At 45.1% G+C, this 26,658-nt stretch overlaps 1 protein-coding gene across 7 annotated transcripts in view; it reads left to right on the top strand.

Moving 5' to 3' along the window:
* Positions 1 to 26,658, top strand: part of SYTL5 (synaptotagmin like 5) — a 408,043-nt gene that overhangs the window by 270,819 nt on the left and 110,566 nt on the right. The gene's annotated exons all lie outside the window — the stretch shown is intronic.

Below are 26,658 nucleotides of genomic sequence, written 5' to 3'. Positions count from 1 at the left end.
GCCCCATACAGACACTTGCCCCATACAGTGCTGCACAAACATTATGGCCCCATATAATGCTGCACAAACATTATGGCCCCATATAGTGCTGCACAAATGTTATAGCCCCCATATAGTGCTGCACAAACGTTATGGCCCCCATATAGTGCTGCACAAATGTTATGGCCCCCATATAGTGCTGCACAAACGGTATGGCCCCATATAGTGCTGCACAAACGTTATGGCCCCATATAGTGCTGCACAAACGTTATGGCCCCCATATAGTGCTGCACAAATGTTATGGCCCCCATTTAGTGCTGCACAAACGTTATGGCCCCATATAGTGCTGCACAAACGTTATGGCCCCCATATAGTGCTGCACAAATGTTATGGCCCCATATAGTGCTGCACAAATGTTATGGCCCCATATAGTGCTGCACAAACGTTATGGCCCCCATATAGTGCTGCACAAACAGTATGGCCCCATATAGTGCATAGTGCTGCACAAACGTTAAGGCCCCATATAGTGCTGCACAAATGTTATAGCCCCCATATAGTGCTGCACAAACGTTATGGCCCCCATATAGTGCTGCACAAACATTATGGCCCCATATGATGATCCATACAGACACTTGCCCCATTTGCTGTTGCTGCGATAAAAAAATTAAAAAATCACATACTCACCTCTCCATCGCTCAGGCCCCGGCACTTTCAATATTCACCTGCTCCTCGTTCTGACGCCGCTCCATCTTCAGCGTCTCCTGCACTGACGTTGAGGCAGAGGGCGTGCACTAACCACGTCACCGCGCCCTCTGACCTGAGCCTCACTGCTGAAGATGGAGCGGCGCCGCAACAAGGAGCAGGTGAATATCGCGCAGCGCTCCCCCTCCCCATTATACTCACCTGCTCCTGGCGCTGTGCAGTCCCTGCTTCCCCGCAGCGTCTTCCTGTACTGAGCGGTCACCGTTACAGCTCATTACAGTAATGAATATGCGGCTCCATCTCTATGGGAGGTGGAGCCTCATATTCACTACTGTAATGAGCGGTACCATGTGACCGCTCACTACAGGAAGAAGCTGCCGGCGCGGGGAAACCAGGGACGTGCAGGGACTGCGCCGGGAGCAGGTGAGTATAATTAGACAGCCCCCGCTCCCCCTCCCCTGCCGACCCCTGGGTATGAATCGAGTATAAGCTGAGAGGGGGACTTTCAGCCCAAAAAAATGGGCTGAAAATCTTGGCTTATACTAAAGTATATACAGTACATATTTTTTGTTTACATCCTTAACACTTTATTGTGATCATGAACTAATTCTAGTGTATAATTTATAAAAGTTTTTGTGTGTATATATATATATATATACATATATATATATACATATATACTGTATATATACACTGCTCAAAAACTCAAAAAAATAAAGGGAACACTAAAATTCCACATCCTAGATATCACTGAATGAAATATTGCAGTTGTAAATCTTTATTCATGACATAGTGGAATGTGTTGAGAACAATGAAGCCTAAAAATTATCAGCGTAAATCACAACTAATATCCCACGGAGGTGTGGAGTTGGAATGATGCTCAAAATCAAAGTGTAAAATGAAGTTACAGGCTGATCCAACTTCAGTGGAAATGCCTCAAGACAAGGAAATTATGCTCAGTAGTGTGTGGGGCCTCTACGTGCCTGTATGACCTCCCTACAATGCCTGGACATGATCCTGATGAGGCTGCAAATGGTCTCCTGAGGGATCTATTCCCAGACCTGGACTAAAGCATCCACCAACTCCTTGACAGTCTGTGGTGCAATGTGACGTTGGTGGATGGTGCGAGACATGATGTCCCAGATGTGTTCAATCGGATTCAGGCCTGGGGAACGGGCGGGCCAGTCCATAGCTTCAATACCTTCGTCTTGCAGGAACTGCTGACACACTCCAGCCACATGAGGTCTGGCATTGTGCTGCATTAGGAGGAACCCAGGGCAAATCGCACCAGCATATAGTCTCACAAGGGGTCTGAGGATCTCATCTCGGTACCTAATGGCAGTCAGGCTACATATGGCGAGCACATGGAGGGCTGTGCGGCCCTCCAAAGAAATGCCACCCCACACGATTACTGACCCACTGCCAAACCGGCCATACTGAAGGATGTTGCAGGCAGCAGATCGCTCTCTATGGCGTCTCCAGACTCTGTCACGTCTGTCACATGTGCTCAGTGTGAATCTGTTTTCATCTGTGAAGAGCACACGGTGCCAGTGGCGAATTTGCCAATCCTGGTGTTCTGTGGCAAATGCCAAGCATCCTGCACGGTGTTGGGCTGTGAGCACAACCCCCATCTGTGGACGTTGGGCACTCAGACCATCCTCATGGAGTCGATTTCTAACTGTTTGTGAAGACACATGCACATTTGTGGCCTGATGGAGGTCATTTTGCAGGGCTCTAGCAGTGCTCCTCCTGTTCTTCTTTGCACAAAGGCTGAGGTAGCGGTTCTGCTGCTGGGTGTTGCCCTCCTACGGACCTTTCCACGTCTCTTGGTATACTGGCCTGTCTCCTGGTAGCACCTCCTACGCTGATGGACACAGCAAACCTTCTTGCCACAGCTCGCATTGATGTGCCATCCTGGATGAGCTGCACTACCTGAGCCACTTGTGTGGGTTGTAGATTCTGTCTCATGCTACCACAAGTGTGAAAGCACAACCAACATTCAAAAGTGACCAAAACATCAGCCAGAAAGCATTGGTACTGAGATGTGGTCTGTGGTCCCCACCTGCAGAACCACTCCTCTATTGAGTGTGTCTTGATAATTGTGAATAATTTACATCTGTTGTCTATTCCAGTTGCACTACAGCATGTGAAATTGATTGTCACACAGTGTTGCTTCCTAAGTGGACAGTTTGATTTCACAAAAGTTTGATTTACTTGGAGTTATATTCTGTTGTTTCAGTGTTCCCTTTTTTTTTGAGCAGTGTATATATATATATATATATATATATGTGTGTGTGTGTGTGTGTGTGTGTGTGTGTGTGTGTGTGTGTGTGTGTGTGTGTGTGTGTGTGTGTGTGTATATATATATATATATATATACTGTATATATATATCTATATATATAATCGTCTAAGGTCCACTTCCATCTGTTTGTGTTTGTCTGTCACGGAAATCCCGCGTTGCTGATTGGTGGTGGCCGGCTGGGCGCTAACAATCAGCAACAGGCACAGTCCGGCCACGAATTGGCCCCTCCCTACTCTCCTCCAGTCAGTGCCTCCTCCATACTCCCTCCACTCAGGTCCCACATAGCGTTACAGCAGTCCCGCGTACGCCGAAAGGTGAGAATATAATGTTTTTTTATCATTATATGTTTTCATTATATGTTTTTAATATAAAATGTTGGTCACACTTATAGGGTTAATGGCAGCGTTAAAGGACTGCGTTACACCGCGTTATGCCACGGTGTAACGCAGTCCGTTTAATGGACTGCTGAAGCGCTATGTGGGCGCTGAGTGGAGGGAGTATGGAGAGGGCACTGACTGAAGGGGAGTAGGGAGGGGCCAGTTCGCGTTCGGACTGTGCCTGTCACTGATTGGTCGCGCCCAGCCGGCCGCAACCAATCAGCAACGCGGGATTTCCGTGACAGACAAACAGATAAACAGGATTCGGCCTGGCGCGACCGGTTAGCGAAGCGTGGTCCAAATCCCACCCCAATTCGTGGCCGGACTGCGCCTGTCACTGATTGTTCGCGGCCAGCCACGCAGTATATAGCACAGCTACATAGTATATAGCACAGCCACATAGTACATAGCACAGCCCACATAGTATATAGCACAGCTACATAGTATATAACACAGCCTATGCAGTATATAACACAGCCCACGCAGTATATAACACAGCCCATGCAGTATATAACACAGCCCATGCAGTATGTAACATAGCCCACGTAGTATATAACAGCCCACACAGTATATAACACTACGTGGGCTGTGTTATATACTACATGGCTGTGCAATATACTACGTGGATGTGCTATATACTACGTGGCTGTGTTCCAAAATAAGGAGAAAAAGGAGTTTACTCGAATTTAAGAATAGCAAGGTATAAATTTTATTTAAAGACAATTAAAAACATACAAAATCGAACATCAATAATATTCAGGATAGACAACATGGGGTGATGTGCACACATGTAAAAGTACTAGGTAAATAATTATATAGCAGGTGAGCAGTGCTATGAAGTAGTTCAACGCAGTGGGAGTAGCATGTAGGATAAAGCAAATGGCCAGAGTGGCTCTAGTATATGCAGCACAGGCTACACTGCTGCAGTTGCAAACTCACATATAACATATGGTGGAAGTTGAATATAGCAAGGCTTACCGCGGTGTGCACAGCAGACCCGTATGAGACGGTGGATGACCCGACGCGCGTTTCGTGTCCGCAACTGGACACTTCCTCAAGGGGTATATTGTGCGCATATGGGAAAGGACCTTAAAAAGCCATGACAACGTGTCACATGGTGTTTTTAAGCCAATCGCGTAGCGACATTGGTGGCGCATGCGCAGTGCGTACCACAGGACCCGGCATAGCAGTAGAAGCGTCAGGTGTCACAGCGCATGCGCAGGAGTGATCCTGGGCGAGCGAAGGAGACCAGGAGACGCCCGCTGCTAGGCTGAGCTCGGGGACAACACCACGCAGGCGCACAGTCGCGCATGGAATAAACGGATATAGTGTGTATTGATACATGAAATATCAGGTAACAGCCATATTATCAATATAACATATATAAACCATACCTATATAAATATAAAGCAGCAAAAACCATAATGCCGGACTTATTGTCATCGCTTTAATATGGAGTTGTTGTAGCGTGTCAGCTGCGCTTTGCGCTATGTCATTTTTACCTACCTAATTATATAATGCTTTGTTTATATTATACATATATTATTACTGTATTATGGTTTTTGCTGCTTTATATTTATATAGGTATGGTTTATATATGTTATATTGATAATATGGCTGTTACCTGATATTTCATGTATCAATACACACTATATCCGTTTATTCCATGCGCGACTGTGCGCCTGCGTGGTGTTGTCCCCGAGCTCAGCCTAGCAGCGGGCGTCTCCTGGTCTCCTTCGCTCGCCCAGGATCACTCCTGCGCATGCGCTGTGACACCTGACGCTTCTACTGCTATGCCGGGTCCTGTGGTACGCACTGCGCATGCGCCACCAATGTCGCTACGCGATTGGCTTAAAAACACCATGTGACACGTTGTCATGGCTTTTTAAGGTCCTTTCCCATATGCGCACAATATACCCCTTGAGGAAGTGTCCAGTTGCGGACACGAAACGCGCGTTGGGTCATCCACCGTCTCATACGGGTCTGCTGTGCACACCGCGGTAAGCCTTGCTATATTCAACTTCCACCATATGTTATATGTGAGTTTGCAACTGCAGCAGTGTAGCCTGTGCTGCATATACTAGAGCCACTCTGGCCATTTGCTTTATCCTACATGCTACTCCCACTGCGTTGAACTACTTCATAGCACTGCTCACCTGCTATATAATTATTTACCTAGTACTTTTACATGTGTGCACATCACCCCATGTTGTCTATCCTGAATATTATTGATGTTCGATTTTGTATGTTTTTAATTGTCTTTAAATAAAATTTATACCTTGCTATTCTTAAATTCGAGTAAACTCCTTTTTCTCCTTATTTTGAAGCATTTACGGAGTTCGAATTAATGTATATACGGTGGATTGCTACTTAGCATCTCCCCCGTACATTATTCATGATGTATTTGGGTCCTTTTGTTTGCATACGTGGCTGTGTTGTATACTACATGGGCTGTGTTATATACTGCGTGGGCTGTGTTATATACTGCGTAGGCTGTGCTATATACTACTTGGGCTGTGCTCTATACTACGTGGGGCTGTGTTATATACTGCATGGGCTGTGTTATATACTGCATGGGCTGTGTTATATACTGCATGGGCTGTGTTATATACTGCATAGGCTGTGTTATATACTATGTAGCTGTGCTATATACTACATGGGCTGTTATATACTACATGGGCTCTGTTATATATTACGTGGACTGTGTTATATACTGCGTGGGCTGTGTTATATACTGCATGTGCTGTGTTATATACTACATGGGCTGTGTTATATACTGTGTGGGCTGTGTTACATACTACATGGGCTGTGTTATATAATACGTGGCTGTGCAATATATTACATGGCTGTGCTATATACTACGTGGCTGTGTTATATACTACGTGGGCTGTGTTATATACTGCGTGGGCTGTGCTATATACTATGCAGGCTGTGCTTTATACTACGTGGGCTGTGTTATATACTGCGTGGGCTGTGTTATATACTGCGTGGGCTGTGTTATACTACGTGGCTGTGTTATATACTACGTGGGCTGTGCTATATACTGCGTGGGCTGTGTTATATACTATGTTGTTGTGTATCTGCTTTTTGGGCTCCCCTGGTGGTTGCTGGTGGTACTGGTGACTTGTTTGCACTTTGCTGCTTCTGTTCACCTGCTTCCATCAGTGTTTGGGAGTTTCCTATTTAGCCTTGCTCTCCAGTCATTTCCTTGCCGGTCATCATTGTAACCAGAGCCTTCGGTTGCATGTTCCTGCTACTAGTCTGCTGATCAGCTAAGTGGACTTTGTCCTTTTGTTTTGTACCTTTTGTCCAGTTTGCAGTTTTTGTAATTCTCTGTAGCTGGAAGCTCTTGCGGGCTGAAATTGCCACTCCTGTGTCATGAGTTGACACAGGAGTCTTAAAGTAATTTCAGGATGCTTTTTGAAAGGGTTTTCAGTTGACCGTGAAGTCCTCTTTTGTATCCTTCTGCTATCTAGTAAGTGGACCTCTCTTTGCTAAATCTACTTTCATACTGTGTATGTCTTTTCCTCTTAATTCACCGTTATTACATGTGGGGGGCTGTGTTATGGTTCTCAAAGGCAAGAGAACATAGCCCAGCAAACATAAGTACTAGCTCTTGGAAGGATGGAAACTAAACTGACCATGAACTAAACCTGCCGCACAACTAACAGTAGCCGGGTAGCGTTGCCTACGTTTTTTATCCCTAGACGCCCAGCGCTGGCCGGAGGACTAACTAATCCTGGCAGAGGAAAATATAGTCCTGGCTCACCTCTAGAGAAATTTCCCCGATAGGCAGACAGAGGCCCCCACATATATTGGCGGTGATTTTAGATGAAATGACAAACGTAGTATGAAAATAGGTTTAGCAAAATTGAGGTCCGCTTACTAGATAGCAGGAAGACAGAAAGGGCACTTTCATGGTCAGCTGAAAACCCTATCAAAATACCATCCTGAAATTACTTTAAGACTCTAGTATTAACTCATAACATCAGAGTGGCAATTTCAGATCACAAGAGCTTTCCAGACACAGAAACGAAACTACAGCTGTGAACTGGAACAAAATGCAAAAACAAACGAGGACTAAAGTCCAACTTAGCTGGGAGTTGTCTAGCAGCAGGAACATGCACAGAAAGGCTTCTGATTACAATGTTGACCGGCATGGAAGTGACAGAGGAGCAAGGTTAAATAGCGACTCCCACATCCTGATGGAAACAGGTGAACAGAGGGGATGATGCACACCAGTTCAATTCCACCAGTGGCCACCGGGGGAGCCCAAAATCCAATTTCACAACAGTACCCCCCCCCTCAAGGAGGGGGCACCGAACCCTCACCAGAACCACCAGGGCGATCAGGATGAGCCCTATGAAAGGCACGGACCAGATCGGAGGCATGAACATCAGAGGCAGTCACCCAAGAATTATCCTCCTGACCGTATCCCTTCCATTTGACCAGATACTGGAGTTTCCGTCTGGAAACCCGGGAGTCCAAGATTTTTTCCACAACGTACTCCAACTCGCCCTCAACCAACACCGGAGCAGGAGGCTCAACGGAAGGCACAACCGGTACCTCATACCTGCGCAACAATGACCGATGAAAAACATTATGAATAGAAAAAGATGCAGGGAGGTCCAAACGGAAGGACACAGGGTTAAGAATCTCCAATATCTTGTACGGGCCGATGAACCGAGGCTTAAACTTAGGAGAAGAAACCCTCATAGGGACAAAACGAGAAGACAACCACACCAAGTCCCCAACACAAAGCCGAGGACCAACCCGACGCCGGCGGTTGGCAAAAAGCTGAGTCTTCTCCTGGGACAACTTCAAATTGTCCACTACCTGCCCCCAAATCTGATGCAACCTCTCCACCACAGCATCCACTCCAGGACAATCCGAAGATTCCACCTGACCAGAAGAAAATCGAGGATGAAACCCCGAATTACAGAAAAAAGGAGACACCAAGGTGGCAGAGCTGGCCCGATTATTGAGGGCAAACTCCGCTAAAGGCAAAAAAGCAACCCAATCATCCTGATCTGCAGACACAAAACACCTCAAATATGTCTCCAAGGTCTGATTCGTCCGCTCGGTCTGGCCATTAGTCTGAGGATGGAAAGCAGACGAGAAAGACAAATCTATGCCCATCCTAGCACAGAATGCTCGCCAAAATCTAGACACGAATTGGGTTCCTCTGTCAGAAACGATATTCTCCGGAATACCATGCAAACGGACCACATTTTGAAAAAACAGAGGAACCAACTCGGAAGAAGAAGGCAACTTAGGCAGGGGAACCAAATGGACCATCTTAGAGAAACGGTCACACACCACCCAGATGACAGACATCTTCTGAGAAACAGGAAGATCCGAAATAAAATCCATCGAGATGTGCGTCCAGGGCCTCTTCGGGATAGGCAAGGGCAACAACAATCCACTAGCCCGAGAACAACAAGGCTTGGCCCGAGCACAAACGTCACAAGACTGCACAAAGCCTCGCACATCTCGAGACAGGGAAGGCCACCAGAAGGACCTTGCCACCAAATCCCTGGTACCAAAGATTCCAGGATGACCTGTCAACGCAGAAGAATGAACCTCAGAAATGACTTTACTGGTCCAATCATCAGGAACAAACAGTCTACCAGGTGGGCAACGATCAGGTCTATCCGCCTGAAACTCCTGCAAGGCCCGCCGCAGGTCTGGAGAAACGGCAGACAATATCACTCCATCCTTAAGGATACCTGTAGGTTCAGAGTTACCAGGGGAGTCAGGCTCAAAACTCCTAGAAAGGGCATCCGCCTTAACATTCTTAGAACCCGGCAGGTAGGACACCACAAAATTAAACCGAGAGAAAAACAACGACCAGCGCGCCTGTCTAGGATTCAGGCGTCTGGCGGACTCAAGATAAATTAGATTTTTGTGGTCAGTCAATACCACCACCTGATGTCTAGCCCCCTCAAGCCAATGACGCCACTCCTCAAAAGCCCACTTCATGGCCAAAAGCTCCCGATTCCCAACATCATAATTCCGCTCGGCGGGCGAAAATTTACGCGAGAAAAAGGCACAAGGTCTCATCACGGAACAATTGGAACTTCTCTGCGACAAAACCGCCCCAGCTCCGATTTCAGAAGCGTCGACCTCAACCTGAAAAGGAAGAGCAACATCAGGCTGACGCAACACAGGGGCGGAAGAAAAGCGGCGCTTAAGCTCCCGAAAGGCCTCCACAGCAGCAGGGGACCAATCAGCAACATCAGCACCCTTCTTAGTCAAATCAGTCAATGGTTTAACAACATCAGAAAAACCAGCAATAAATCGACGATAAAAGTTAGCAAAGCCCAAAAATTTCTGAAGACTCTTAAGAGAAGAAGGTTGCGTCCAATCACAAATAGCCTGAACCTTGACAGGATCCATCTCGATGGAAGAGGGGGAAAAAATAAATCCCAAAAAGGAAATCTTTTGAACCCCAAAAACGCACTTAGAACCCTTCACACACAAGGAATTAGACCGCAAAACCTGAAAAACCCTCCTGACCTGCTGGACATGAGAGTCCCAGTCATCCGAAAAAATCAAAATATCATCCAGATACACAATCATAAATTTATCCAAATAATCACGGAAAATGTCATGCATAAAGGACTGAAAGACTGAAGGGGCATTTGAAAGACCAAAAGGCATCACCAAATACTCAAAGTGGCCCTCGGGCGTATTAAATGCGGTCTTCCACTCATCCCCCTGCTTAATTCGCACCAAATTATACGCCCCAAGGAGATCTATCTTAGAGAACCACTTGGCCCCCTTTATGCGAGCAAACAAATCAGTCAGCAGTGGCAACGGATATTGATATTTAACCGTGATTTTATTCAAAAGCCGATAATCAATACACGGCCTCAAAGAGCCATCTTTCTTAGCCACAAAGAAAAAACCGGCTCCTAAGGGAGATGACGAAGGACGAATATGTCCCTTTTCCAAGGACTCCTTTATATATTCTCGCATAGCAGCATGTTCAGGCACAGACAGATTAAATAAACGACCCTTAGGGTATTTACTACCCGGAATCAAATCTATGGCACAATCGCACTCCCGGTGCGGAGGTAATGAACCAAGCTTAGGTTCTTCAAAAACGTCACGATGTTCAGTCAAGAATTCAGGAATCTCAGAGGGAATAGATGATGAAATGGAAACCACAGGTACGTCCCCATGCGTCCCCTTACATCCCCAGCTTAACACAGACATAGCTTTCCAGTCAAGGACTGGGTTATGAGATTGCAGCCATGGCAATCCAAGCACCAACACATCATGTAGGTTATACAGCACAAGAAAGCGAATAATCTCCTGATGATCCGGATTAATCCGCATAGTTACTTGTGTCCAGTATTGTGGTTTATTACTAGCCAATGGGGTGGAGTCAATCCCCTTCAGGGGTATAGGAGTTTCAAGAGGCTCCAAATCATACCCACAGCGTTTGGCAAAGGACCAATCCATAAGACTCAAAGCGGCGCCAGAGTCGACATAGGCATCCGCGGTAATAGATGATAAAGAACAAATCAGGGTCACAGATAGAATAAACTTAGACTGTAAAGTGCCAATTGAAACAGACTTATCAAGCTTCTTAGTACGCTTAGAGCATGCTGATATAACATGAGTTGAATCACCGCAATAGAAGCACAACCCATTTTTTCGTCTTAAATTCTGCCGTTCACTTCTGGGCAGAATTCTATCACATTGCATATTCTCTGGCGTCTTCTCAGTAGACACCGCCAAATGGTGCACAGGTTTGCGCTCCCGCAGACGCCTATCGATCTGGATAGCCATTGTCATGGACTCATTCAGACCCGCAGGCACAGGGAACCCCACCATAACATCCTTAATGGCATCAGAGAGACCCTCTCTGAAATTCGCCGCCAGGGCGCACTCATTCCACTGAGTAAGCACAGCCCATTTAAGGATTAGAAGGAGAGAGAGAGAGAGAAAGGCTGCAATATAGGCAGACTTGCAAGAGATTCAATTACAAGCACACTCAGAACTGAAGGGAAGGGAAAAAAAAAAAAAATCTTCAGCAGACTTCTCTTTTCTCTCCTTTCTCTGTCAATTAATTTAACCCTTTGGGGCCGGTCAAACTGTTATGGTTCTCAATGGCAAGAGAACATAGCCCAGCAAACATAAGTACTAGCTCTTGGAAGGATGGAAACTAAACTGACCATGAACTAAACCTGCCGCACAACTAACAGTAGCCGGGTAGCGTTGCCTACGTTTTTTATCCCTAGACGCCCAGCGCCGGCCGGAGGACTAACTAATCCTGGCAGAGGAAAATATAGTCCTGGCTCACCTCTAGAGAAATTTCCCCGATAGGCAGACAGAGGCCCCCACATATATTGGCGGTGATTTTAGATGAAATGACAAACGTAGTATGAAAATAGGTTTAGCAAAATTGAGGTCCGCTTACTAGATAGCAGGAAGACAGAAAGGGCACTTTCATGGTCAGCTGAAAACCCTATCAAAATACCATCCTGAAATTACTTTAAGACTCTAGTATTAACTCATAACATCAGAGTGGCAATTTCAGATCACAAGAGCTTTCCAGACACAGAAACGAAACTACAGCTGTGAACTGGAACAAAATGCAAAAACAAACGAGGACTAAAGTCCAACTTAGCTGGGAGTTGTCTAGCAGCAGGAACATGCACAGAAAGGCTTCTGATTACAATGTTGACCGGCATGGAAGTGACAGAGGAGCAAGGTTAAATAGCGACTCCCACATCCTGATGGAAACAGGTGAACAGAGGGGATGATGCACACCAGTTCAATTCCACCAGTGGCCACCGGGGGAGCCCAAAATCCAATTTCACAACAGGGCTGCTATCATCTTTTGGGGTATTTCCCTAGAGGTAAGCCAGGTCTGTTTCTTCCTCTACTAGGCGTAGTTAGTCCTCCGGCTGGCGCGTGGCATATAGGAAGCCGTAGGTATGCTCCCTGGCTACTGTTAGTTGTGTGGTAGATTTAGCTCACGGTCAACTCGAGTTTCCATCACCCGAGAGCTCGTTCGTTACTTATATGTTTCTTACGTTCCCTTGCCATTGGGAACCATGACAGTATGACCGGCCTGTGTTAAACTTATTGGCAGAAGAAAGGAGAGAAAAAAGAAGTCTGTAAATTTTTTTTTTTTTTCCCTTTTTCCCCTATGCTTGCTCCATAGTTGGATCAGTTGTATTTCAGCTTTAATTACAGCCTTTGCCTTTCTCTCCTTATAATCCTTGAATGGCTCTGAGCTCACCTGTTTAAAGATGGATCCTCAGAGTTTGGCTGCAGGTTTAAATAATCTTGCTACGAAGGTTCAAAATTTACAAGATTTTGTTATACATGCTCCTATTTCTGAACCTAAAATCCCTACACCAGAGGTGTTTTCCGGAGATAGATCTCGGTTTTTGAATTTCAAATATAATTGTAAATTATTCCTTTCTCTCAGACCTCACTCCTCAGGAGATCCTGTCCAGCAGGTTAAGATTGTAATCTCTTTGCTGCGAGGTGACCCTCAAAATTGGGCATTTTCATTGGCACCAGGGGATCCTGCGTTGCTCAATGTGGATGCGTTTTTCCTGGCTTTAGGGTTGCTTTATGAGGAACCTAATTTGGAGATTCAAGCTGAAAAAGCTTTGATAGCCCTATCTCAAGGGCAAGATGAAGCGGAGATATACTGCCAAAAATTTCGTAGGTGGTCTGTGCTTACTCAGTGGAATGAGTGCGCCTTAGCGGCAAATTTCAGAGAGGGCCTTTCTGATGCCGTTAAAGATGTTATGGTCGGGTTCCCTGCGCCTACAGGTCTGAATGAGTCCATGACAATGGCAATTCAGATTGATCGGCGTTTGCGGGAGCGCAAACCCGTGCACCATTTGGCGGTATCTTCTGAAGAGACGCCAGAGAAAATGCAATGTGACAGTTATGTCCAGAAGCGAGCGGCAGAATTATAGGCGTAAAAATGGGTTATGCTTCTATTGTGGTGATTCTGCTCATGTTATATCGGCATGCTCTAAGCGTACTAGGAAGGTTGACAAGTCCATTTCAATTGGCACTTTACAGTCCAAATTTATTTTGTCTGTAACCTTGATTTGTTCATTATCAGTTATTACCGTGGATGCCTATGTGGACTCTGGCGCCGCTCTGAGTCTTATGGACTGGTCCTTTGCCAGGCGCTGTGGGTTTGATTTAGAGCCTCTGGAAGTCCCTATACCTCTGAAGGGTATTGATTCTACACCTTTGGCTTGTAATAAACCACAGTTCTGGACGCAAGTGACTATGCGTATGACTCCAGACCATCAGGAGGTGATTCGCTTCCTTGTGTTGTACAATTTACATGATGTTTTGGTGCTTGGATTACCATGGTTACAGTCTCATAACCCAGTCCTTGACTGGAAGGCTATGTCTGTGTTAAGCTGGGGATGTCGGGGGGCTCATGGGGACACTCCTATGGTGTCCATTTCGTCATCTATTCCATCTGAGATTCCGGCATTTTTGTCTGATTATCGTGATATTTTTGAAGAGCCTAAGATTGGTTCACTCCCTCCTCACAGGGATTGTGATTGCGCCATAGATCTGATTCCTGGCAGTAAATTTCCAAAGGGTCGTTTGTTTAACCTATCTGTACCTGAACATGCTGCTATGCGCGAGTATATTAAGGAGTCCCTGGAAAAGGGACATATTCGTCCTTCTTCATCACCTTTAGGAGCCGGTTTTTTCTTTGTCTCTAAAAAGGATGGCTCTCTGAGGCCTTGTATTGATTATCGTCTCCTGAATAAAATTACAGTCAAATATCAGTATCCGTTGCCTTTGCTGACTGATTTGTTTGCTCGCATAAGGGGGGCTAAGTGGTTCTCTAAGATTGATCTTCGTGGGGCGTATAATTTGGTGCGAATTAAGCAGGGGGATGAGTGGAAGACCGCATTTAATACGCCTGAGGGCCATTTTGAGTATTTGGTAATGCCTTTCGGCCTTTCTAATGCACCTTCTGTCTTTCAGTCCTTAATGCATGATATTTTCCGTGAATATTTGGATAAATTTATGATTGTGTACTTGGATGATATTTTGATTTTTTCTGATGACTGGGAGTCTCATGTTCAGCAGGTCAGGAGGGTTTTTCAGGTTTTGCGGGAGAATTCTTTGTGTGTAAAGGGTTCAAAGTGTGTTTTTGGGGTTCAAAAAATTTCATTTTTGGGGTATATTTTTTCCCCTTCTTCTATTGAGATGGACCCTGTCAAGGTTCGGGCTATTTACGACTGGACACAGCCTACTTCTCTGAAGAGTCTCCAGAAATTCTTGGGCTTTGCTAATTTTTATCGTCGATTTATAGCTGGTTTTTCTGGCGTTGCTAAACCTCTGACGGATTTGACTAAAAAGGGTGCTGATGTTGCCAATTGGTCCCCTTCTGCCGTGGAGGCCTTTCGGGAGCTTAAGCGCCGCTTTTTGTCTGCCCCTGTGTTGCGCCAGCCTGATGTTTCTCTTCCCTTTCAGGTTGAGGTCGATGCTTCCGAGATCGGAGCGGGGGCGGTTTTGTCGCAGAAAAGTTCCGACTGCTCAGTGATGAGACCTTGTGCGTTCTTTTCGCGAAAATTTTCGGCCGCCGAGCGAAACTATGATGTTGGTAATCGGGAGCTTTTGGCCATGAAGTGGGCATTTGAGGAGTGGCGTCATTGGCTTGAGGGTGCCAGACATCAGGTGGTAGTTTTGACTGATCACAAGAATTTAATTTATTTGGAGTCTGCCAGGCGCCTGAATCCTAGTCAGGCACGTTGGTCGTTGTTCTTTTCCCGGTTTAATTTTGTGGTCTCGTACTTACCGGGTTCTAGGAATGTGAAAGCAGATGCTCTTTCTAGGAGTTTTGAGCCTGACTCTCCTGGGAATTCTGAACCTGCTGGTGTCCTTAAGGATGGAGTGGTTTTGTCTGCTGTCTCTCCAGATTTGCGACGTGCTTTGCAAGAATTTCAGGCGGATAGACCTGATCGTTGTCCGTCTGGTAGACTGTTTGTTCCTGACGAGTGGACCACTAGAGTCATCTCGGAAGTTCATTCTTCTACTCTGGCAGGTCATCCGGGAATTTTTGGCACCAGAGATTTGGTGGCTAGATCCTTCTGGTGGCCTTCCCTGTCTCGAGATGTGCGTGTTTTTGTGCAGTCTTGCGATGTGTGTGCTCGGGCCAAGCCTTGTTGTTCTAGGGCTAGTGGGTTGTTGTGGCCCTTGCCTATTCCGAAGAGGCCTTGGACGCACATCTCTATGGACTTTATCTCGGACCTCCCTGTTTCTCAGAAGATGTCTGTCATCTGGGTGGTGTGTGACCGTTTTTCTAAAATGGTTCATTTGGTGCAATTGCCTAAGTTGCCTTCCTCATCTGAGTTGGTCCCTCTGTTTTTTCAAAATGTGGTTCGCTTGCATGGTATTCCGGAAAACATCGTTTCTGACAGGGGTACCCAGTTCGTGTCTAGATTTTGGCGGGCAGTCTGTGCCAGGTTGGGCATTGATTTGTCCTTTTCGTCTGCATTCCATCCTCAGACCAATGGCCAGACGGAGCGAACTAATCAAACTTTGGAGACTTATTTGAGGTGTTTTGTGTCTGCGGATCAGGATGATTGGGTTGCCTTTCTGCCGTTGGCGGAGTTTGCTCCTAATAATCGGGCTAGTTCTGCCACTTTGGTTTCTCCTTTCTTTTGCAATTCAGGGTTTCATCCGCGTTTTTCATCTGGTCAGGTTGAATCTTCGGATTGTCCTGGAGTGGATGCGGTGGTGGATCGGTTGCATCGGATTTGGGGACAAGTGGTGGATAATTTGGAATTGTCCCAGGAGAGGACTCAGCAGTTTGCTAACCGTCGTCGTCGTGTTGGTCCCCACCTTCGCGTTGGGGACTTGGTGTGGTTGTCTTCCCGTTTTGTCCCTATGAGGGTTTCTTCTCCCAAATTTAAGCCTCGGTTCATCGGTCCTTATAGGATTTTGGAGATTCTTAACCCTGTTTCCTTTCGTTTGGACCTCCCGGCATCTTTCGCTATCCATAATGTGTTCCATCGGTCCTTGTTGCGGAGATATGAGGTACCGGTGGTTCCTTCTACTGAACCTCCTGCTCCTGTGCTGGTGGAGGGTGAATTGGAGTACGTCGTAGAGAAGATCTTGGACTCCCGTATTTCCAGACGGAGACTTCAATATCTGGTTAAATGGAAAGGCTATGGTCAGGAAGATAATTCTTGGGTAACTGCCTCTGATGTTCATGCCTCGGATTTGGTTCGTGCCTTTCATAGGGCTCATCCAGATCGCCCTGGCGGTTCTTGTGAGGGTTCGGTGCCCCCTCCTTAAGGGGAGGGTACTGTTGTGTATCCGCTTTTTGGGCTCCCCTGGTGGTTGCTGGTGGTACTGGTGACTTGTTTGCACTTTGCTGCTTCTGTTCACCTGCTTCCATCAGTGTTTGGGAGTTTCCTATTTAGCCTTGCTCTCCAGTCATTTCCTTGCCGGTCATCATTGTAACCAGAGCCTTCGGTTGCATGTTCCTGCTACTAGTCTGCTGATCAGCTAAGTGGACTTTGTCCTTTTGTTTTGTACCTTTTGTCCAGTTTGCAGTTTTTGTAATTCTCTGTAGCTGGAAGCTCTTGCGGGCTGAAATTGCCACTCCTGTGTCATGAGTTGACACAGGAGTCTTAAAGTAATTTCAGGATGCTTTTTGAAAGGGTTTTCAGTTGACCGTGAAGTCCTCTTTTGTATCCTTCTGCTATCTAGTAAGTGGACCTCTCTTTGCTAAATCTACTTTCATACTGTGTATGTCTTTTCCTCTTAATTCACCGTTATTACATGTGGGGGGCTGCTATCATCTTTTGGGGTATTTCCCTAGAGGTAAGCCAGGTCTGTTTCTTCCTCTACCAGGCGTAGTTAGTCCTCCGGCTGGCGCGTGGCATATAGGAAGCCGTAGGTATGCTCCCTGGCTACTGTTAGTTGTGTGGTAGATTTAGCTCACGGTCAACTCGAGTTTCCATCACCCGAGAGCTCGTTCGTTACTTATATGTTTCTTACGTTCCCTTGCCATTGGGAACCATGACACTATGTGGGCTGTGTTATATACTGCGTGGGCTGTGCTATATACTACGTGGGCTGTGCTATATACTATGTGGCTGTGCTATATACTACATAGCTGTGCTATATACTATTTGGGCTATCTATGTACTATGTGGCTGTGCTATATACTATGTAGCTGTGCTATATACTACGTGGCCGGCCACGATCAATCAGCGACAGGCGCAGTCCGGCCACATATTGGCGCGGGATTTGACCCATGCTTCGCTAATTGGTCGCGGCCGGCCGAATCCTATGTATTCATTGCATTATTCTGAAATCTTCTTAAATAAACTACATACATATTCTAGAATACCCGATGCGTTAGAATCGGGCCACCATCTAGTATATATATATATATATATAGTGGGTACGGAAAGTATTCAGACCCCTTTACATTTTTCACTCATTGTTTGATTGCAGCCATTTGGTAAATTCAAAAAAGTTCATTTTTTCTCATTAATGTACACTCTGCACTCCATCTTGACTTAAAAAAAACAGAAATGTAGAAATTTTTGCTAATTTATTAAAAAAGAAAAATTGAAATATCACATTGTCATAAGTATTCAGACCCTTTGCTCAGTATTGAGTAGAAGCACTCTTTTGAGCTAGTACAGCCATGAGTCTTCTTGGGAATGATGCAACAAGTTTTTCACACCTGGATTTGGGGATCCTCTGCCATTCTTCCTTGCAGATCTTCTCCAGTTCCGTTAGGTTGGATGGTGAACTTTGGTGGACAGCCATTTTCAGGTCTCTCCAGAGATGCTCAATTGGTTTTAGGTCAGGGCTCTGGCTGGGCCAGTCAAGAATGATCACAGAGTTGTTCTGAAGCCACTCCTTTGTTATTTTAGCTGTGTGCTTAGAGTCATTGTCTTGTTGGAAGGTGAACCTTCGGCCAAGTCTGAGGTACAGAGCACACTGGAAGAAGTTTACATCCAGGATATCTCTGTACATGGCCGCATTCATGTTTCCTTCAATGGCAACCAGTCGTCCTGTCCCTGCAGCGGAAAAACACCCCAATAGCATGATGCTGCCACCACCATTTTTCACTGTTGGGATTGTATTGGGCAGGTGATGAGCAGTGCCTGGTTTTCTCCACACATACCACTTAGAATTATCACCGAAAAGGTCTATCTTCCTCTCATCAGACCAGAGAATCTTGTTTCTCATAGTCTGGGAGTCTTTCTTGTGTATTTTAGCAAACTCTATGCGGGCTTTCATATGTCTTGCACTGAGGAGAGGCTTCCGTCAGGCCACTCTGCCATAAAAGCCCAACTGGTGGAGGGATGCAGTGATAGATAACTTTGTGGAACTGCAACTCTGGAACTCAGCCATAGCGATCTTGTGGTTCTTCTTTACCTCTCTCACCAAGGCTCTTCTCCCACGATTGCTCAGTTTCGCTGGACGGCCAGGTCTAGAAAGACTTCAGGTGGTCCCAAACTTCTTCCATTTAAGGATTATGGATGCCACTGTGCTCTTAGGAACCTTGCGTACTGCAGAAATTCTTTTGTAACCTTGGCCAGATCTGTGCCTTGCCACAATTCTGTCTCTGAGCTCCTTGGCCAATTCCTTTGACCTCATGATTTTCACTTGGTCTGACGTGCACTGTGAGCTGTGAGGTCTTATGTAGTCAGGTGTGTGCCTTTCCAAATCAAGTCCTATCAGTTTAATTAAACACAGCTGGACTCCAGTGAAGGAGTAGAACCATCTCAAGGAGGATCACAAGGAAATGGAAAGCATGTGACTGGAGCTGGAACTGGAGAGGATCTGTAAGGAACAATGGCAGAGGATCCCCAATTCCAGGTATGAAAAAAAACTTGTTGCATCATTCCCAAGAAGACTCATGGCTGTACTAGCCCAAAAGGGTGCTTCTATTCAATACTGAGCAAAGGTTCTAAATACTTATGGCCATGTGATATTTCAGTTTTTCTTTTTCAATAAAAATGCAAACATTTCTACATTTCTGTTTTTTTAAGTCAAGATGGGGTGCAGAGTGTACATTAATGAGAAAAAAATGAACTTTTTTGAATTTACCAAATGGCTGCAATGAAACAAAGAGTGAAAAATGTAAAGGGGTCTGAATACTTTCCGTTCCCACTGTATGTATGTGTATATATATATATATATATATATATATATATATATACATACATACATATATATATAGTAGTGCAGCGATGTCCACACTGTGCACGGATGAGGCAGTGACCCAGGAAAAGGTCAAAGTAAAGTTTCTTTTAACCCCTTAGTGACAGAGCCAATTTCGTACTTAATGACCGAGCCAATTTTTACAATTCTGACCACTGTCATTTTATGAGGTTATAACTCTGGAACGCTATAACGTATCCTGCTGATTCTGAGACTGTTTTTTCATGACATGTTGTACTTCATGTTAGTGGTAAAATTTCTTTGATATTACTTGCAATTATTTATGACAAAAATGGAAATATGGCTAAAATTTTTAAAATTTTGTAATTTTCAAATTTTGAATTTTTATGCCCTTTAATCAGAGAGATATGTCACACAAAATAGTTAATAACTAACATTTCCTATTTTCACGTAGAGCCGTGAAAATAAAAAATCATTTTTTTCCCTCAAAAATGAATTTTTTAGCTCTCGATTTTTTATTTTCTCAAGGGTAAGAGGAGAAATTGGACCCCAAAATTTGTTGTCCAGTTTGTCCTGAGTACGATGATACCCCATATGTGGGGGGGACCACTGTTTGGGCACACATCGGGGCTCGGAAGGGAAGTAGTGACTTTTTAAAATGCAGACTTTGATGGAATGGTCTGCGGGCGCCATGTTGCATTTGTAGAGCTCCTGATGTACCTAAACAGTAAAAAAAAACCACAAGTGACCCCATTTTGGAAACTAGACCCCCGAAAGAGCTTATCTAGATGTGTGGTGAGCACTATGAACCCCCAACTGCTTCACAGGAGTTTATAATGTAGAGCCATGAAAATAAAAAATCATATTTTTTCCACAAAAATGATCTTTTTACCCCAAAATGTTTACTTTCACCAGAGTAACAGGAGAAATTGGACCCCAAAATTTATTGTGCAATTTATCCTGAGTACGCTGATAACCCATATGTGGGGGAGACCACTGTTTGGGTGCATGGCAGAGCTCGGAAGGGAAGGAGCGCAGTTTTGGAATGCAGACTTTGATAGAATGGTCTGTGGGCGTTATGTTGCGTTTGTAGAGCCCCTGATGTACCTAAACAGTAAAAAAACCCCACAAGTGACCCCATTTTGAAAACTAGACCCCACAAGGAACTTATCTAGATGTGTGGTGAGCACTTTGAACGCCCAAGTGCTTCACAGAAGTTTATAATGTAGAGTCGTGAAAATAAAAATAATTTTTTTTCCACAAAAATGATTTTTTTTAGCCCCCAATTTTTAATTTTCCCAAGGGTAAGGAGAAATTGGACCCCAAAATGTATTGTGCAATTTATTCTGAGTACGCTGATACCCCATATGTGGAGGGGACCACTGTTTGGGCACATGGCAGAGCTCGGAGGGGAAGAAACGCCGTTTTGGAATGCAGACTTTGATAGAATGGTCTGTGGGCGTTATGTTGCATTTGCAGAGCCCCTGATGTATCTAAACAGTAGAAACCCCCCACAAGTGACCCCATTTTGGAAACTAGACCCCCCAAGGAACTTATCTAGATGTGTGGTGAGCACTTTGAACACCGAAGTGCTCCACGGAAGTTTATAATGCAGAGTCGTGAAAATAAAAAATGTTTTTTTTCCACAAAAATGATTTTTTAGCCCCCAATTTTTTTATTTTCGCAAAGGTAACAGGAGAAACTGGACCCCAAAAGTTGTTGTCCAACTAGTATTTAGTACACTGATGTCCCATATGTGGGGGTAAACCATTGTTTTGGCGCACGGCAGAGCTCAGAAGGGAGGGAGCACCATTTGACTTTTTGAGCGCAAAATTGGCTGTCTCGTTTGGAGACCCCCTGATGTACATAAACAGCTGAAACTCCCCAATTCTATCTCCAACCCTAACCCCAACACACCATAAACCCTAATCCCAACCAGATCCATAATCCTAATCACAACCCTAACCATAACCCTAATCACAACCCTAACCCCAAAACACCCCTAATCTCAACCCTAACCATAACCCTAATCAAAATCTTAAACCCAACACACCCCTAATCCTAATCTCAACCCTAACCTCAAACCTAACCCTAATCCCAATACACCCCTGACACTCATCCCAACCCTAACCCTAACCATAACTCTAATCCCAAACCTAACCCTAATCCCAAAAGTAACCCTAATGCCAGCCCTAACCCTAATGCCAACCCTAACCCTAATCCCAACCCTAACCCTAATGCCAACTCTAACCCTAACTTTAGCCCCAACCCTAACCCCAACCCTAACCCTAACTTTAGCCCCAACCCTAACCCTAACTTTAGCCCCAACCCTAACCCTAGCCCTAAACCTAACCCTAGCCCTAACCCTAGCCCTAACCCTAGCTTTAACCCTAACCTTAGCCCTAACCCTAGCCCTAATTGGAAAATAGAAATACATACATTTTTTTATTTTATTATTTTTCCTAACTAAGGGGGTGATAACAGGGGGGTTATTTGCAATTTTTTTTATTTTGATCACTGTGATAGGATCTCACAGTGACCAAAATAAAACAAGAGGAAGAATCTTCCTCTACCTGCACATGCGCCTGCCATTTTCTTACCAAAGCAAGAAGCCAGCGGCCAGGAGAGGAAGCAGGAGGACCCAGGGACACCGGTAAGTATAACAGTGTCCCCGATCCACCTATTTCTCTGTCCTCTGATGTGTGATCACATCAGAGGACAGAGAATGACACACCGCATTTTTTTTTTTTGCGGTCACCAGTAAACGGTTAATTACCGGCAATCACTGCGCCCGCCATTTTGTGCCGGAAGAAGATGGCGGCGCCCATGGGGAACCACGAGGAGCACCGGGGGAGATGGGTGAGTATTGGGGGGGGACATTTCTCTGTCCTCAGATGTGCGATCACATCGGAGGACAGAGAAATTAAATGGCAAATCGCTGTTTTTTTTAGCGACCGCCGGTAAACGGTTAATTACCGGCAATCGCAACTCAGAGGTCGGTAAAAACCGACCCAAATCATGTTCTCTGGTTGACTGGTTGTTGTGGGCTAATGTACCGCTGTGTACGCTGAGGGTGTCAGGCCTTTTGCCGCCATTTGGCTCTGTGCCTCCTCACACAGTTGAGCTCTGCAGAGGCTACCGCTCTGCCTGCATGCAAGACCAAAAGACCATGCAAGACCAAAACAACCACACCCAAAACCATTCCTACAGGGTTTTTCTCTCAAACTGGAATCTGTGGGGATAGGCCTCTGGCAAGACCCGACCTGGAGGAAAGGGACCAACCCCTTCCTTCCTGCAGTCCATTTAAAAAATAAAAGCCCATACCGGCTTTTCCTAAACAATTCCTAGGCCAAATAGCTTGACTAGGTCCATGCTTACTTTTATTTTGCCCTGTAACTCACAGACGTCCTACTGTGACCACAAGGCACTCCAAAAACAGTGCTGTGAAGTCTGTGCACCCAGAACAGTCTCTCCGGGTTCAACAGTAAGTCTATGGGTCTGTAAAGTAACTCTCACAGAACTGTGTACAGACCCCTATACTTAGTGTTGAGCCCGTACATCTGTCTGTGTGTGCAGTTTTCAGGAGCTGCAGACTACAGAGCAGTGCTTTGACCGATTGGTTTGTGTTTCAGGACTTGGACTCCTGCCAATCAGCAGCACCTGTAATATAAAACTTTTATATTTATAAGTGTCTTTGGGTAATACCAATCTATATATAATTGTCTAAGGTCCACTTCCATCTGTCTGTTTGTTTGTCACGGAAATCCCGTGTCGCTGATTGGTTACGCCCAGTTGGCCGCGACCAATCAGCAACAGGCACAGTCCAGCCGCGGATTGGCCCCTCCCTACTCCCCTCCAGTCAGTGCCCCCTCCATACTCCCCTCCATTCAGCGCTCACATAGCGTTTTAGCAGTGCGTTAAATGGACTGCGTTACACCGCAGCATAACACGGTGTAACACAGTCCGTTAACACTGCCATTAACCCTGTAAGTGTGACCAACTTTTTGCTATTGATGCTGCCTATGCAGCATCAATAGTAAAAACATATAATGTTAAAAATAATTAAAAAAACAAACATTATATTCTCACCTTCCGGCGTCCGCGGCAGCCTTTCCTGCTCCTCGCTATGCTCCGGTCCCAAGAATGCATTGTGGCAATGAGACCGCTACATCATCATGGGTTATTGCCGCAAGGCATTACTGGAAACGGAGCGTCGCGAGGAGCATCGCCAAAGGCCTGGGCTGGATCCAGGGGGAGCCGGAAGGTGAGTATATAACTATTTTTTATTTAAATTATTTTTTTTACAGGGATATGGTGCCCACATTGCTATATACTATGTGGGCTGTGTTATATACTGCGTGGGCTGTGTTATATACTGCGGGGGCTGTGTGATATACTACATCACTGTGCTGTATACTTCGTGGGCTGTACTATATACTACGTGGCTGTGCAATATGCTATGTGGATGTGCTATATACTACGTGGCTATGTTATACAGGTCCTTCTCAAAAAATTAGCATATAGTGTTAAATTTCATTATTTACCATAATGTAATGATTACAATTAAACTTTCATATATTATAGATTCATTATCCACCAACTGAAATTTGTCAGTTCTTTTATTGTTTTAATACTGATGATTTTGGCATACAACTCCTGATAACCCAAAAAACCTGTCTCAATAAATTAGCATATTTCACCCGTCCAATCAAATAAAAGTGTTTTTTAATAACAAACAAAAAAACCATCAAATAATAATGTTCAGTTATGCACTCAATACTTGGTCGGGAATCCTTTGGCAGAAATGACTGCTTCAATGCGGTGTGGCATGGAGGCAATCAGCCTGTGACACTGCTGAGATGTTATGGAGGCCCAGGATGCTTCAATAGCGGCCTTAAGCTCATCCAGAGTGTTGGGTCTTGCGTCTCTCAACTTTCTCTTCACAATATCCCACAGATTCTCTATGGGGTTCAGGTCAGGAGAGTTGGCAGGCCAATTGAGCACAGTAATACCATGGTCAGTAAACCATTTACCAGTGGTTTTGGCACTGTGAGCAGGTGCCAGGTCGTGCTGAAAAATGAAATCTTCATCTCCATAAAGCATTTCAGCCGATGGAAGCATGAAGTGCTCCAAAATCTCCTGATAGCTAGCTGCATTGACCCTGCCCTTGATGAAACACAGTGGACCAACACCAGCAGCTGACATGGCACCCCACACCATCACTGACTGTGGGTACTTGACACTGGACTTCAGGCATTTTGGCATTTCCTTCTCCCCAGTCTTCCTCCAGACTCTGGCACCTTGATTTCCGAATGACATGCAAAATTTGCTTTCATCAGAAAAAAGTACTTGGGACCACTTAGCAACAGTCCAGTGCTGCTTCTCTGTAGCCCAGGTCAGGCGCTTCTGCCGCTGTTTATGGTTCAAAAGTGGCTTTACCTGGGGAATGCGGCACCTGTAGCCCATTTCCTGCACACGCCTGTGCACGGTGGCTCTGGATGTTTCCACACCAGACTCAGTCCATTGCTTCCTCAGGTTCCCCAAGGTCTGGAATCGGTCCTTCTCCACAATCTTCCTCAGGGTCCGGTCACCTCTTCTCGTTGTACAGCGTTTTCTGCCACATTTTTGCCTTCCAACAGACTTACCATTGAGGTGCCTTGATACAGCACTCTGGGAACAGCCTATTTGTTGAGAAATTTCTTTTTGGGTCTTACCCTCTTGCTTGAGGGTGTCAATGATGGCCTTCTTGACATCTGTCAGGTCGCTAGTCTTACCCATGATGGGGGTTTTGAGTAATGAACCAGGCAGGGAGTTTTTAAAAGCCTCAGGTATCTTTTGCATGTGTTTAGAGTTAATTAGTTGATTCAGAAGATTAGGGTAATAGGTTGTTTAGAGAACCTTTTCTTGATATGCTAATTTATTGAGACAGGTTTTTTGGGTTATCAGGAGCTGTATGCCAAAATCATCAGTATTAAAACAATAAAAGACCTGACAAATTTCAGTTGGTGGATAATGAATCTATAATATATGAAAGTTTAATTGTAATCATTACATTATGGTAAATAATGAAATTTAACACTATATGCTAATTTTTTTAGAAGGACCTGTATATTATGCGGGCTGTGTTATATACTGCATGGGCTGTTCTATATACTACGTGGGCTGTGTTATATACTGCATGGGCTGTGTTATATACTGCGTGGGCTGTGCTATATGCTACGTGGGTTGTGTTATATACTGCGTGGGTTGTGCTATATGCTGCGTGGCTGTGCTATATACTACGTGGCTGTGCAATATACTACATGGCTGTGCAATTTACTACGTGGCTGTGCTATATATTACGTGGCTGTTTTATATACTATGTAGCTGTGCTATATACTACGTGGCTGTGCTATATACTACGTGGCTGTGCTGTATACTACGTGGGCTGTGTTATATGCTACGTGGGCTGTGAGACTCTTTCACCCGGGGCCCTCAAAAACCTGGAGCTTGCCCTGGCTTTACTGCCCTGCCGGCTGCAAACAATCAGCGACAGACGCAGTCCAGCCGCGAATTGGCGCGGGATTTGAACCACGCCTTGCTAAATGGTCGTGCCCGGCTGGCCGAATCCTGTGTATTCATTGCATTATTCTGAAATCTTCATAAATAAACTATATACATATTCTAGAATACCCGATGCGTTCGAATCGGGCCACCATCTAGTAAGTGTATAAATACTAAACTTTGTAATAAATCTATCTTAATAATTCTGTTCTGTTCTTATGCTTTCGGTTCCCAGCCCACATTATTTCCAAGTGATTGTGATACATTTCATTAAATCCTCATAATTACTTTGCAGAACCAGAAAATGGTTATAATGAAATAAAACAGAATTAAGTATATGACTAATTCTTTCAATTTTATGACAATAACCAAGGAACATTATAATTTTTAAAGCACCACTCCAGAATTTTCTTTAATTTTAACTATTGAGTAGTGTCACTAATCTAAGTTCCCTGATCCTAGTCTTATACTTACCAGCTGCTGTCTTCAGCTCATCCCAGCACCGCTCTGATCCCGTCGCCGTCTTATGATCACAACTTCTGACTGACCGGAAGTCAGTGGTAAAGGTCACAAGCTCTCA

The sequence above is a fragment of the Ranitomeya variabilis genome, chromosome 3 (genome assembly GCF_051348905.1).
Source record: "Ranitomeya variabilis isolate aRanVar5 chromosome 3, aRanVar5.hap1, whole genome shotgun sequence".
Lineage (NCBI taxonomy): Eukaryota > Metazoa > Chordata > Amphibia > Anura > Dendrobatidae > Ranitomeya > Ranitomeya variabilis.
The sequence above is the reverse complement of the archived record's forward strand: the minus strand, read 5'-3'. Positions and strand labels throughout refer to the sequence as shown.